This window comes from Nuphar pumila, chromosome 15 (genome assembly GCF_984573655.1).
Source record: "Nuphar pumila chromosome 15, dmNupPumi1.hap1.1, whole genome shotgun sequence".
NCBI lineage: Eukaryota > Viridiplantae > Streptophyta > Magnoliopsida > Nymphaeales > Nymphaeaceae > Nuphar > Nuphar pumila.
The window spans coordinates 87513258-87529574 of record NC_143263.1 but is presented as its reverse complement, the minus strand read 5'-3'; positions in this window follow the sequence as shown (position 1 = coordinate 87529574).

The window sequence follows — 16317 nt, the reverse complement described above, 5'->3', positions numbered from 1 at the left end:
CATTTTGTTGAGGTGTGCGAGGACATGTTAACCACCGTTTGATGCCATGTGTGTTCAGAAAGCAAGAGAATTCTTTACTCGGGAATTCTTCTCCAAAATTTGAATAAAAGATTTTGATAAAGCATTGAAGCGGCTTTTCTATAATATTTTTGAAGGTTTTAAAGCAAGGAAACACAATTGATTTCTTTCTTAGAGGAAACATCCATGTAAAATGAGAAAAATTATCAATAATGAAAAGATATTATAAATATCCTTCTCGTGAATCACAAGGGGCTTCCCCCAGACATCAACATGCAAAAGGAGCAGTAGCATGAAACTTAGACTTATTAAAAGGTAAGGTAACTTATGCATCTTAGCCAATGCACATGAAAAAAAAAAAAAGATAAATCATTATTATCACCAGGCAAATCTATGAGTTTATGTGAAATCATCTTATTCAAGTTATGAACATGAGTGTTCCCTAATAAAAAATGCCAAAGACTGAGAGAGGAGGCGGGTCCCTTAAACACCGAATGGGCCTCTTTATTTATAGCTGCTGAGAGAGTCCAGGCATACAAATCGTGATCATTGTGTCCCTTATGGAGAATCTACCTGGTCTGCAAATCCTTAACAATAAAATCATTAGCAGTGAATTCAATTGAGCAACCATTATCTCTGGTAAACTTAGCAATGGACAACAAGTTTTTCTGAATGTTAGAAACATGCAAAACATCTCTTAAGACAAATTTTGAGGAACCATTAGAAAGAGACAAGTTTTCAATATAGCTAATGGGCATCAATTCTCCATTGCCAACCATAAGAGAGTCAAAACCATAATAGAAAGATTTACCTTAAAGGTACTGATCAGTGTGGGTCATGTAGTGGGCGGTGCCCATGTCAAGATACCGGTCGGTATTAGTCCCTGATATAGTGTTGTCAGAAATTGAGCCCGTATTGAGAGCCATAGCCATAAACGCCTTAGGAATATCGTAACACTGGCGTGTGGTATGATTTTTGCATCCACAGAATTGGCAAGTTACACCCGTCACACTGACTATTTTGCTAAATTTTTTTAAAGCCACGGTTACCGCGTCCACGTCCCCGATTATAACTATTACGACCATGGCCGCGTTGAGCCGCAAACACAGCTGGAGTGGTTTCAACTTGAACATTTGGAAGAGAGGAAAGCATTTGAAGATGCCTTTCTTGTGAAAGAATCATACAACTCCGAGAAAGAGGGTAATTGCTTAGAAGTAGATACTGAGGTAATAAAACTTTCATAATCACTATTCAATCCATTGAGGGCATAAAGAACTAAATCAGGATCTGAAACTTCATGGTTAACGACACATAAGGAGTCACTCAAAAACTTAACAGGATTTAAATAATCAACCATGTTCTTATCATCCTTTTGCACGTTTTGCAATTCCCGTTTCAGATGAATGACTCTTATGTGTGATTGTGAGGCATAAAGGTGCTCAATGGTTTTTCAGGCATCCCTAGCCGTAGAGAGACGAATTAACTGAGCCAAGATTGGCTCGGTAATGGTTGCCTTAATCCAACTTAAGGCAAGTTGGTCGGCACGTTGCCACGAGTGATATTCAGGATTGATTTTATTATCCAAGAACTGTTCAGGAGCAGGTTATGATCCATCAATATACCTTATAAGATCTTGACTCACCATCACACTTTTGATTTGAGAACGCCATAAGTAGTTGGAATGATCTAGTTTGACAGAGACCAAGCTGGAAAACGCATTCCATTGGATGACCAAAGCTGAAGAGAGATTGAACGAAGAACCGATATTGCTCGCCATTTGTGTAGCTCAAAATACGAACAAACAGACAACAAAGACAAACCAAGCCTTGTGAGGCTCTGATACCATGTAAATGCTTTAAGAGAAAAGGAGAATGAAGACCAGATGCAAAAGATGGTTTAACATGGTTCAGCAAAATCAACCTACGTCCTCGATGTTGAACCTCTCTCTTTTCACACTGTCACAACGAGAAAGGTTAATCTTTATAGAATCATAGTGGTTTACATTTGGTAATAAGATCCTTATTTTTAGGATCTGACTGATTTTGTTTAACCACATTTCTATGAAAAAGTAAGTTTATATTTTCACATATGGTATCCATATCTTTAATATTAATGGAAACTGTTTTATTCACAGGGAACACTGAAATCAGTTTCCTCTAAGAACAACCTCATACAAAACACAGTCAGTAGATGGAGATCAGAGAAAGAAATCAAAGAACATGAAAATCTCAAACCCTGCTTTTATTTATGCTTTTTCACATCCCAAACTAATCCACACAAACATATTTACACTAACTTGCAAGAAGGGCAGGCACACTTTACAACTAGACCTTTTTTTTTCTTTTTCCTTGAATACAAGTAATACAAGCATTTAGAAAATAGCAGAAATCCACAAAGCCAAACTGGAGCCCTTCACGCTTTGTAGGAACTCGTAAATTCCTGATGAGCCAAAATACAAACATGACAAACACCATTAGCCAAACTGCATCTCTCTTTCATGGCAGTCTGGTACCTGCAAGTTCAAAACCCATTAGCAGCTTCAAAAAGAAGTTTTGGGTCGTCAATCACCAAGTGATATTTTCAATGGCATTTATTTTCAAGTTAAAGACAAGATATTTTCAAGAAGCCTGTTTCAAAAATAGTGTTTTTGACATGATTTGCGCAAAATTGGGTACCCTCTAGCCAGCCAGACATTCAACTTGCTCCTGACATCCAAATCGCATTTGTACGTAACATCAATTTACAATACATGGTGTCATTAAGTTATATCAAGGACCTACTCTTTCCTAGTTTTTATGACACTTTTTGTAGAGAGAGAGAGAGAGAGTACTTGCACAGGAAGGGCTAGTTTGGATTCCACAGCGTTTTGGGACCGACATGGCAACAGTGGGACTGAGACCTTGCTGACTTGATCCCAAACTGACCATTGCACAGAAGCACTGAGGGTCTCTGATGACCTCCCGGACAGCAGCACAACAATCAGGAGAAACGGGTGCATGGGCATCCTGACTGGCTTTGAGGCATGGTAACAGCTTCATGACTGCACCCATTGGACCTTTGTTGCCACATTCACCCGCCCCTTCCACCAAAGCTCCTGTTGCCACCATCCACACTGCCAACAGCCACACAGTTATCCTAAGACAGAGATCCATCTGCTCAAAGCCAAATAACAAGCAACCTGATTTCATAAGTCAGAGAATGAAGCAATTTATAGATGAAACTGGAATATCAGAGGGAGTAGGTGGGAGTTAAATGGGAGGTACAGCGATATGCTTTTGAAAAAAGAAATAAAAGTGGGGATGGAGGAGACAGTGGATAATCATTTGGGTGAGTGGAAGAGGAAGATTATTTATTACAGTCGGTATGACAATGTGGTTGATGTTAACCTACTGCAGATTGCAAGCACAAATGTGAGAAAATTACCAGGTTATACCAGAGCTATTGGTCAAGGGCAGGAAAGAACAGAAATTAGCAAAACGGAAAAACTTTTCTAGGGATTTATCAAAATAAAAAACTTTCACATCATAATGTTCCAAGAATGTTTTGAAAGGCTTCGCACAATATCAAAACACTAACAATTATTCTTGTTTCCAAGTTCAGGTCGTATTTTGCCTTAAGACAGGTAGGATTGGCATTTGTATTTCAAAAGAAATAACTATGATGATGAATGGATAATGCTTCACCTTGAGAATTCAATGATGATTTGTGATGCCCACTTATCTTTAAATGAGATAATTAACACTGGAATGACCTGGAAGCAGCAATCTATCTTAATCCAAAAGGACTATGTCATAACAAACAAAAAATGATGTCACCCCACTAAACAATGAATTCGGTGAACTGAGCCAAAGTCCTGCTGCAGGACTTGTGACCATATGCACAACTGCATCGTGTTGCATCAGATGGAATAATTCATGGACCCCACCATAGTCAATCGCCACAACATTATACTATAATCAAGTTACCCACGGGTAAGCCAAGGAAATGAAACAAGCTGCCCATAACTTTGCTCGAGTTCGATCGGCTCATAAAGTGCTTCTTCTAACTCGTGAAATTGGTTCGACAAGCCAAGCACAAATAACGGGCGTTCAGCTCAGCTCGTACATGCTTGTTAACTAGCAATATATATATATATATATATATATATATATATATATATATATATATATATATATATATATATATATATATATATATATATATATATATATATATATATATATATATATATATATATATATTATGATTAAGTGCTGATGGTTGGAGTGTCTGGCTATGAAGCAGGTTATATGTCCCCCCCCCCGAACACGCAATTGCATGTTCTCGGATCTGAATGAGCGCCATGTATGTAAGCACGTGGGGCTCGTTTCCCTGTGTGTGTCAGTGTCACTTAGCATCGGAGTCCGGTTTGTTTGCAAAGACTTAAGTACCCTTTTCCGCCATTAGCGCCATGAAACAATGTTTCGAGTAAAGGACAAAATGTCTTCTCACCAAAAGAGAGAAAAAATTAAAATCATCATCGTTTTCGCCCTAAGGAGTAAATGATTCTGCTTTAACAGGAGCTCCTCGCAATATGTCATCCTAAACGTTCTGGGTCACCCTTTGACGATGTACCATCTACTGTAACAGGATCTCCCTTTGACGACGCAACTTTTGACGTCGTCTGCTACTACAGAATCACCTTTTGTCGTCGTCTGCTACCGCCGGAGCACCCCTTTTCGTCGTCTACTGCCGTCGGAGCGTAGTCGGAACACCGTCGCCACCATCAGCTGCATCTATCTTTTAGGTGTTTCTCCTCCACTGTCGGATTAACAAAACTTGTGTCATTTCAGTAAGTTTTTTATAAGATTTTGTTATGTAAACAAATCGATTTTTGTTATATAAATTTGAATGCTAAATCTTACAACTGGTTATACTATTCATGCTAAACAACAGTTGTTTTCATACTGAAACAAATCAATTTGTACCTATCTACCTTCTGGGCGTTGAAAAATAGTTAGCACGATTTGTTCTTATGAAGGCCAAACATTACAACAATATGAGGGCTAAATTTCTATAACGATTTGTAAGTTTGAATTTAACAATGATTTATACATTTAATGCAATAGCAATTTATTCGATGCAGCAATAATTTATACGTTTCAAGCAGTAGCGATTTAGCCGATTTATGTTTCATGATTTATACATTTAAAGCAACCACGATTTATACATTTAATGCAGTAGCGATTTATGATTTGCAATGATATGTACTTATGAAGGGTTCAATTTCTACAATGATTTGCGATTAAATTTATGTGTTGTGCAGGTTAGCAATGACTATAATTCGTAAGACAAGAAAGCCTTCGTCGTTGGAGGGGATGACTCTTGGAGAAATCATCTGTCAATCCGATATATATGAGGGTTATGTAAAGTACCAAAATATAATGAACATTGAGAATGAAAAAGCCAGAAACAAATTGTTGGATATTTATTATGCGGAGCTTGATTCATCAGATATTGAAGATGAAAAGCAAACAAAGAAAGATGAGGAAAAACTAAGAATGAAGAATAAGAAGGATGATGAAGAGAAGGAAAAGCAAAGGAAGATTGAGGAGGATAATGAAAACTGTGCACACTTATAAGGCAAAAGGATTTCTTCCTGCCGACCATGCAAAATTAAATCTACATGCACATCATTCTTCATGTTATCTGTCATGATCGTCAGTTGCATCACACTATACTATGCATCGAGTTGTTATTTACTATGTCAATAAAAGAAACGGCTTATCGTATATGTGTGTTGACGATAGCAATTCACTTGACAGCGATTTACTGACCGCTACGACGATGTGAAACGATTTCATTTTTAATCGCTAAATGTACAGTAATTTGAATACGCAAATCGCCACCGCAATCGTGCAACAATATAAATGCCGCACACACATGTTTCAATATCATAATACAAATATCTTACAAATTGACACTAGCAAACACATAATATGTTACAAATCGATATACATATCGAATAGTATATTACAAATCGATACAAAAATTTAGCATAATAGCTTACAAATTGATATTAACAAACAAAACAATATCTCGCAAATTGATAGTATGTTACTGCAACCGCGATTTATATTATACTATTCCAATATTTTCTATACAAAGGCAAATCGTTGTGGCCGACATATAGGTCATTGCATAAATCACATAAATCATCAACCGGAATCCAGGTCTCACAAGGTATATCGATTTTTGACAATGAGCAGGATGTGGAACAACGTTTACTGTTGAAGCTCAAATGTTACAACGATATGTACTTATGAAGGGTGCGATTTGTATGTTTGAAGCAGTGATTTGTATGTTTAAAGCAGAAACAATTTATACGTTTGATAAAATAGCGATGTATACATGTTGATGATAACGATTCACGTGATAGCTATTTAATTACTGGTACGAAGCTTGAAGCGATTTCCATAGAAATTGCTAAATGAGCAACAATTTGAACACACAAATGACCACCTCATGTCGCTACAATATAAATTCCTCATGCACAGTTTTCAATTACATACTATAATATCTAACAAATCACCATTGCAATCGCACAACAATATAAATGCCGCATACATATGTTTCAATATCATAATACAAATATCTTACAAATCGATACTAGAACACTTAATACGTTACAAATTGATATACATATCACATAATATATTACAAATCAATACCAAAATTCAGCATAATAGCTTACAAATCGATATTAACAAACAAAACAATATCTCACAAATCGATAGTATGTTACTACAACCGCGATTTGTGCTATATTATTCCAATATTTTTTATACAAAGACAAATCGTTGTGGCCGACATATAGGTCATTGCATAAATCACATAAATTATCAATTGGAATCCAGGTCTCACAAGGCATATCAATTTTTGACAACGAGCGGGATGTGGAATGATGTTTACTGTTGAAGCTCAAATGTTACAACGATATGTACTTATGAAGGGTGTGATTTCTACATCGATTTGTACGTTTGAAGCAGCGATTTGTATGTTTAAAGCAGGAACAATTTATACGTTTAATGAAATAGCGATGTATACTTGTTGACGATAGCGATTTACGTGACAACTATTTAATTACAGGTACGAAGCTTTGAAGTGATTTCCATAAAAATCGCTAAATGAGAAACAATTTGAACACGCAAATGGCCACCTCATGTCGCTACAATGTAAATTTCTCACGCACAGTTTTCAATTACATACTATAATATCTAACAAATTGACACTAGAAAGCACTTAATATTTTACAAATCGGTATATATCCCATAATATATTACTATACCTAACCCTATACCCTAAACCCTAACCCTAAACCCTAAACCCTAAACCTAAACCCTAACTCTAAACCCTAAAACCTTTAACCGTAAACCCTTTAACCCTAAACCCTAAACCCTAAACTCTAAACCCTAAGTCATAAACCTAAACCCTAATGCCTAAACCCTAAACTCTAAACCCTAAACCCTAAACCCTAAAAACCCTAATCCCTAAACCCTAACCTTGAACCCTAACCCTAACCCTAAATCCTAAAGCCTAACCCTAAACCCTAAACCCTTAAGATATTGTTTTGATTATTAATATTGATTTAAGATATTGTTTTGATTCTAAATATCGATTTTTAAGATATCAATACGAATTTCCAAATCAATTTAAGATATTGTTCTGAATCTTAATATCGATTTCTATGCTGATTCTCAATATCAATTTAAGATATTGTTTTGATTCTTAATATCGATTTAAGATATTTTTTTGATTCTAAATATCGATTTTTAAGATATCAATAGGAATTTTCATATCGATTTAAGATGTTATTTTGATTCTTAATATCGATTTAAGGTATTGTTTTGATTCTAAATATCAATTTTTATGATATCAATACGAATTTCCAAATCGATTTAAGATATTGTTCTAAATCTTAATATTGATTTCTATGTTGATTCTTAATATCGATTTAAGATATTGTTTTGATTCTTAATATCGATTTAAGATATTGTTTTGATTCTAAATATTGATTTTTAAGATATCAATAGGAATTCTCATATCAATTTAAGATGTTATTTTGATTCATAATATCGATTTAAGACATTGGTTTGATTCTAAATATTGATTTTTAAGATATCAATACGAATTTCCAAATCGATTTAAGATATTATTCCGAATCTTAATATCGATTTCTATATTGATTCTTAATATCAATTTAAGATATTGTTTTGATTCTTAATATCGATTTCTATCTTGATACTGTATATCAATTTATAAGCTATCAACATGAATTTTCATATCGATTTGTGTTTATACTATGACAATATTTTTGTAAAAAAGGCAAATCTTTATGGCCGACAAAGACATCATTATAAAATCTTTTATTATAAAACATGAACCCCAAAAATGTGAATCGCTTAAAGGTATATATTATTTTATTATAAAAACTTTGGTGGGTCCCATAAGCATTAAACTCCTCTGCTATAAAAGGAGCTCTTTGCAATATTTTTCCCTAAACGTTCCACAAAAAATCTAACGCTTCGTCTTCTTTCGCCGGAGCACCCTTTGCCGTCTCAGTGAGTTTTTGTGTTGTGCAGGTGACCAATGGCTTACATTCGTAAGAGAAGAAATGCTTCATCGTTAGCGGAAAAATCTCTTGACGAAATCGTCGAACAATATGCTTTATATGAGCAATTAGAAGCATACTACAAAATAATGATGATTGAGAATGATAAAGAAAGGGGGCAATTGCTGTTAAAGCATAAAGCAGAGCTTAATCCGTCAGATATTAAAGATGATAATCCAACAAAGAATGATAAGGAAGAAGTACAGATGAAAAAGAAGAAGAAGGATAACAAAGAGAAGCAAAATGAAAGAAAGGAAGAAGATAATGAAAAAAGTAAAGGAAAACAAGGCAAAAAAAGGAGGAGGTGGAGGATAGGGAAAAGCAAAGGAATAATAAGGAGGTGGAAGAGAAGCGAAGGCAAAAGAAAAAGGAGGATGAGAGGGAAAAGCAAAGGAAGAATAAGGAGGAGGAGGAAGAGAAGCGAAGACAAGCGAAGACAAAAAATGAGGAGGATGAGAGGGAAAAGCAAAGAAAGAATAAAGAAAAAGAGGAAGAGAAGCGGAGGCAAAAGAAGGAGGAGGATGAGGAGGAGAGGGAAAAGCAAAGGAAGAATAAGGAAGAGGAAGAGAAGTGAAGGCAAAACAAGGAGGAGGAGGAGGAGAGGGAAAAGCAACGGAAGAATAAGGAGAAGGAGGAAGAGATGTGAAGGCAATTGAAGAAGAAGAAGGAGGAAGAAAAGAAAAGTCAGTCAAACCTGATCCATTCACACCCTTATTCATATGCCTCAACCTTCAATTAATATTCTAGAAGCTGAAACAACGGTTCACAGCCATGTTGTATGGACATGTCATTTACAACATGACATGTAGACATTCCACCTACTATGACACGTGCAAGTATGATTTTATATTTTTCTTAGTTTTTTATGGTAACTATTTTTCAAATGAATATATTTTTATATATTAAAATGTCAAAATATTTTTAATAAATTAATTAGTTAAAAACCATAAGAGTGGGTTCTCCATATTTCATTAAAAGAAACTCATTTTTGAAACAATTGCTAATTTGCATCTTGAACTTGTATCAAGTCTCAATTCTTATCTAGGTTCAAAACCGAAATAGAAATATGCTCTACAGATTAGAACAACCGAACAATCCATATAATAGAGCACATTTCTCCCTAACCGCTCATCAGGTTAAGGTGATCTTTGTGGCATTGAAAAGTTAATGTCCTGCTTTATATCTATTCTTTTTTCTATTTTTCTTAATTTTCAGTGTATATGGATGTAAAATAGCATAAAACAGACAGAAAAGGCGCAACCGCACCTGTTTTTGCAGAGCATGCTTCTATTTTGATTTTTAAATACAGAAATGAGAATTCTATAAGGGTTTTTTATTCTGACTCTAAATAGAAAAGTTACAGGCCTATGTTTTTCAATGACTATAAAAATGCAAGGTTTCAACGTCGGATGAGAGAGATACAGTTATGAGAACATAGACTGTTTTGCAAAAATTAATCACATATTTGAGAAAAAATTCACATATATTGAAAAAAGCGCATGTGCAAAGGGTAAAAATGTTTTTTTAAAACTAGATATTTATGATTTTGGATATGAAAAGAATAACAAAAATTATGAGGCATTTCAAAAAATGCATTCGATATATCATCCTAACATGAGATGGTGATGAATTTATGTGATCGATCTAGTGACCTGATATAATGAATTTATATGGCTCGAATAAAAGTGTACGACTTGAATTCAAAATAAGAAAGTTATAGGCCTGTCTCAACTTTTTGACAACTATAAAAATATAGGTTTTTGACATCGGAACGGAGAGATAGAGACCTAAGAACAAAAGTTGTTCTGCAAAATATATGTATGATTTCACATATATTTTTTATTTATTTTTTCTTAAATATATGTGGTGTTCCTCCTATATATGTGATTTTTCTCCTAAACATATGATTTTCGTATATATTTTTTGTAATTTTATCTTAAATATATGTGGAGTTCTTCCTGTATATGTGATTTTTTACTAAAATATATATGATTTTTTCCTATATATGTGGTTTTTTGTTTATGAAAATCATATATATTTAAGAAAAAAATCACATATTTGGAAGAAATATATATATATTTTGGAGGAAAATCACATATGTAGGAAAAAATTGTATATTTTTAGGAGAAAAATTGCATATATTTAGGAGAAAATCACATATATGGGAAGAACTCTACATATATTTAAGAGAAAATCGTTGAAAATATATGCAAAAATTATATATATATTTTCTTTGTTCTCAAGTCTGTATCTCTTTATTCTGACATCGAAAACCTATGTTTTTATAATCGTTGGAAAGCTGAAACATAAGCCTATAACTTTTATATTTTAAGTCAGAGCCGAAAACCCCTTTAAAGTTCTCATTTTTTAGCTCTAAAACTGGAATAGAAGTTGTTCCACATACTGGAATAACCAAACAACCTATTTTTCAAATGAAGTTTCTCTCTAATCGCTCATCAGATCTTGGTGGCTTTAGAAAGCTAACGTCCTGATTTATTTTTGTCTTCTTTTCTATTTTTATCGATTTTCATTGCATGTAGCTAGAAAGTAGTATAAAACAAACAAAAAATGTGCAGCCGCACTTGTTCCTATCTACAAATCATGCTTCTAGTTCAATTTTGAAACCCTAGAGGGGTTTCGGTTTTAATTCAAAACAGGAAAGTTATGGGCTTATGTCTCAACTTTTTAATGACAATAAAAATGCAAGTTTTCAACTGCGGAATAGAGAGATACAGATTTGAGAAAAGCGACCATTATTCAAAAATCAATCATATATTTGAAAGAAAAATCACATATATTTAAAAAATCGCATGTGAGAAAGGTAAAAAGGTCTTTTTAAAATCAAATATTTGTGATTTTGAACGTAAGGAGAATAACTGACAATTGTGAAGTATTTCGAAAAATGCATCATATTGGACATACAGTATAATCATTTTATGATATATTATAATGCTCACGCATGGGGTACTGCAGCCCTTTTCATTTGAACTGTATCTTGGTTTGTTTATGCTAATGGGGGACAACCCAATCTCTCTCAGAAGTGCCATGATAAGATACCTTGGATCATGCTGAACTGTCTTCATTAGATTGTTAGTTCCTTTGTCAAATTTGTAATTGTCATATCAAGTCACTCTTTTTGGATTTCTAACACTAAGTAGACATATCGAGACAGGATCAGGTCAGAGACACCCCTGACGGATAATCGACACAAGTGTGTTGGATGCCATTCAATCCATATGATGAAGGGCAACCCTAACACCATGGTTGGATAGTTTACCTCTCACATGGGACCCACAAATTTTTTTAGAGTTATTCATCTTCTTGATGAACGGAATCTAAAGCACAAACTATGAATGACTGAAAAACAAGGAAAATCGATGGTATTTGGGTTGCCGTTCATCTCATAGTTGCCTGTCAGCAGCTAAGGTCTCAGTCATATTATTCCATGCAGAGAACTTCTCACAATGTTAGGAGAATCTATAACAGTGGTATGGTATGATTATCATTGTTCACAAGATTATGATTACCTTTTCTCAAAAGATAAAAAGAAAATAAACAAAGATTGTGATTATCATCCAACAAAAAGAGAGGTTGATGCAAGGACCCGCATTAGAACGAAAAGTTGAGTTACATCATCTGATGCTGCATAAGTGTTTTCCTTTTATTTTTCTTATATATTAAAAGGAGGCAATTATGGGATAAGACATCCAATAAACTCACAGTGGGTGGCAAACGTTCATCGTGGCTTATAAGGGAGCAGATTCAATGATTGACCAAGTAATTTGCAAAGGTACTCAGCCCAACCACGGGTTAACACATCTCACACCTCTCCCTCCTTGAAAAGAGGGCCCCACACCTCCCTTTCCTTTCAAAAGGACCAAGTACCTTGTAAAGTACTCGGTCCGATCACTGGATCCTCCCTCGGTTTATACAGTCGCTCATAATGTCATAATATGCAGATCTGGACGAGTTATGTATGTCATTGATACCTCCGTTCCCAACTTTATTAATTACAAAGTTCCTCATCTAAAACCACTCTTACATTTTCTCTCTCTCTCTCTCTCTCTCTCAACTTTCAGCTTACAAGGTTCACTCATGATCCAGGGTGATGCTCGTCGACTAGCTGTAGTTGTTTCCTGTCTCTCTTTTATCTTTTTTTCTTTTTCCTTTATCTGTTTCTCTTTTTCCTTTTTTTTGGGACTCCTTGGCATGTCTTGGGCCTGTTGGGTTATCCGGTAGGTTCATTGTTGGTTGAACCTGTTTTTCGTAATGTTGATGGTTATAGTTCGGCTCTCTCTCAACTTTTAATTATGAAAAAGCTTCCCTAAGGGGACCGGTGCGACTCTGTTCACTTTTCATACGAAAACAAATTTATATAGAAAATGCAGGTCCCACCTGGAGCATTCATTTCACTCAAAAGTGGGAAAGATACCCATTTCATAGGAATTAATGCACGTCTTCACATGAAAATGAGTAATTTTCTGACAGATTTAAGAGAAACAAACGGGCCCTGAGGAATTCATGAACATGCCACATGACATCGAAACATATCCACCAACCAAAAATGGCACTTTTGTTTGCCACCAGTATAAACTTTGGCCCGTGTTGGGTTCTGATCAGCTTGGAAACTCCTGGATACATTTTAAGGTTAGTTATTCGAAGCTCAATCTCCGTTCAAGATTACCATGTTTAAACCAGCAATAGCTTTATCAAACAGGCCATGAATAAGAGTAGGTAAGGGGAGGCTGAGACCCATCACAGATTCAAAATAATGACAAAATGCAAAAATTAGAACATAATTACATTGAAAACCAGATGAAATGATACAAAATCATGGTTGTTATCTTTTACAATACATAGCATTTCAGGTAATTCTCTTGACAATGAGACAACTAGAAAAAGGCCCACAAACTGCACCGAGTTAGCCCATTTAGCATATTAAAAGTACAATTGAATTAGATTCAGGTGTCGGGGGAAGTTCTACACAAGATGACTGATCTGCTGCTTAGCTGCATCTTTAGCGTGGTTGATCAATTTCTTCGCCTTTTTAAAGCAATGTGTGTATCAACCTTATATTGGTCAAACTTGTCTATCCTATCAATGCATGCTTTCATCCTTCTCAAAATAACAGGAATTGAGGAGATATTCCCAGATATCCTGGTCTTGAGCAGGTTTAATTTCTTAGAAGTTTCTTGGTTATCTTCTAAGAGTGACGCTTCATTACCTGATCTTTCAGGCACTGTTGGTTCTGCTCCTGCTGATTTCAGTAGTCGCACATTAATTTGTGAACTGAAAACTTGAATACAAAATAAATTACGCAGCAGAACACATAAATCCGACCAAATACCACAGACAAAACATTATACATAAACAGTACCAAAAATTTACTAAAAAGGGAAGAAATAATAGATTTTTCACAATGTAGTTGATCTGCATAAAAAATGATCAACAGATCCAATGAACAGTGTTTTTTTTAAAATTCTTTTGCTTTCTTTTTGAATCTTAAGTAACAACAAAAAATAGCGAAAATAACAAAGAAGAGAATTATCACAATGTGGTGGATTAGAATAATGGATTATTAGCCCTAGAAATGACGGAAATTTATTTTTTTAATTTAAGCAAAAAGATGAAATGGTAAGAAAATATAACCTTTCCTAATAATATTGCCTCTGACATTACAAAATCCAATACAAATGGCTAGACCCAAGGTATCAAATCATCAAGCATCCAAAGTCAATCTATTCCAATAAAAGCATGCCTAATATTCCCCAAACATTGTCAATTTACTGCGTATTACTCAAATATTTGATGGGTATGCAGTCACCAAGGTGTAATATCCCAACAAAGTCCGAAGCCTAAATGATACTCCAGCCCTTTATGCTGAACAAAGGACTGCTTGCTTCAAACTAACACAGAGCTCGGATCACCCAGGTCTAGATGTCTCCAAATTACAGTGCTGAGGTTCACGGCGCAAGCAGCAAGAAAGCTGCAAATGGAGCAGATGCATTCTATAGGTTAAGAAGAAAATTCTTCTTCATAAACTCCAGAAGTTGTAGGAACCAATATGCTGCATAAATGACCAAACATTTGCACTGATTACTGTTAGAGAATCAAGTCTAGACGTGAGATCACATCAGGAAAGTCCTATTGGAGGTGAAAGTGTTCAAGGTAAGGTGATGAGCTTGCCTAATGAAGAAGGAGATGCCCAAACCATTAAGTCCAAGATCAATGAAGAAAGGATTCTATCTAAAGGAGTATTGATAAAGGAGTTTACAAGATTACCATGTTGCAAGACTTGTGCCTCAATCAAAGGGGGTCTTCCAACTAAAGATGTGAATGGAATTAGCAAGAGAAGATTAGATGAAAATCTTGCTAAACAAGGCTTATGTAAATCCAACGCAAAACATGTAACCTCTTGTGGTGTAACCTAAAAATATATATTACTCTCTTCTCTCTTAACTTAATTCATATAGTTGAGAGAAAGAGTGTTAAGATATATATATATATATATATATATATATATATATATATATATATATATATATATATATATATATAGAGAGAGAGAGAGAGAGAGAGAGAGAGAGAGAGAGAGAGAGACGAACTAAGAATATCAACATTACGGCAGGTTCAACAGACATTGAAACCAGCAAAAAAAACAAACAGAACCCAGAATGACAAAGAACACATAAGCCAAAAAAGAGCACAAAATACAAAAAAGAAACAAAGGCAATCAGTCCAGATCCGGGGGAGGCCTTAGCGGCAAGTGGTGACAAATGCGTAACGAGGCATATACATCCACCAGAATATAATTTATTAACTTATTGAACTGAACCGAGTTTTGCCTGAAAATAGCATTGTTGCATGACATCCAAATAGCTCACCAAGAAGAAAGCAACCAAGTTCTTCAAATGATCCACCAACTTTTACATCTATGAACTGGCTTGGGGCCCCACAAGAGGTCCACAACAAAAGACTCCTAGCGCACGCACACGACCGACTTATTTCAGGTAACCTTAAAGATATTCTAAAAGACCTGGCATTCCCAGAATAGGTACAACGCAGATTCCTCGGCCACCTCGCTGAGAGCACATTTACTCACAATACAAAAACCTATAGACTTAAGGAAGCTATCTGTCTGCACCCGATCTTGTAGAATAAGCCAAGCAAGGAAGCGCTCTCTCGAAGGAGGACCTTTGGCTCAGATAATACTCGCAGTGAATCAATTCACACCTACCGAAAGGAGAGAAATGTATGTGGCTCTGGTGCAAGAGGAGTCGTTCGGCGTGATCGCTCTATAAATGAACTGATTCTGAGCGACGTCATCGCCCTCACCATCACACACAACAGACCAAGCTTCAATCCACGATCTACGCAAGTGCGAAAGGGGTGACCTAATCGCGCGATCACCCCTAGACAAAGACTCCACTGATTCGTATTTAGCCAGAAGGAAATTTGCACAAGGGGCCCCGGTTGGTGAGCAAGCCAGCTTTGCTTAACAACCAGAACAATACTTCTTAACCTGGAGTCCAAAATCCCCAACCCCCTCTATTTTGCGATAACCTTATATTGTCTCAACCCACAAGGTGACACTTTTTATTATTACCTTGCCCATACCACAAAAACCTGACCAATAACGTAGAGAGATT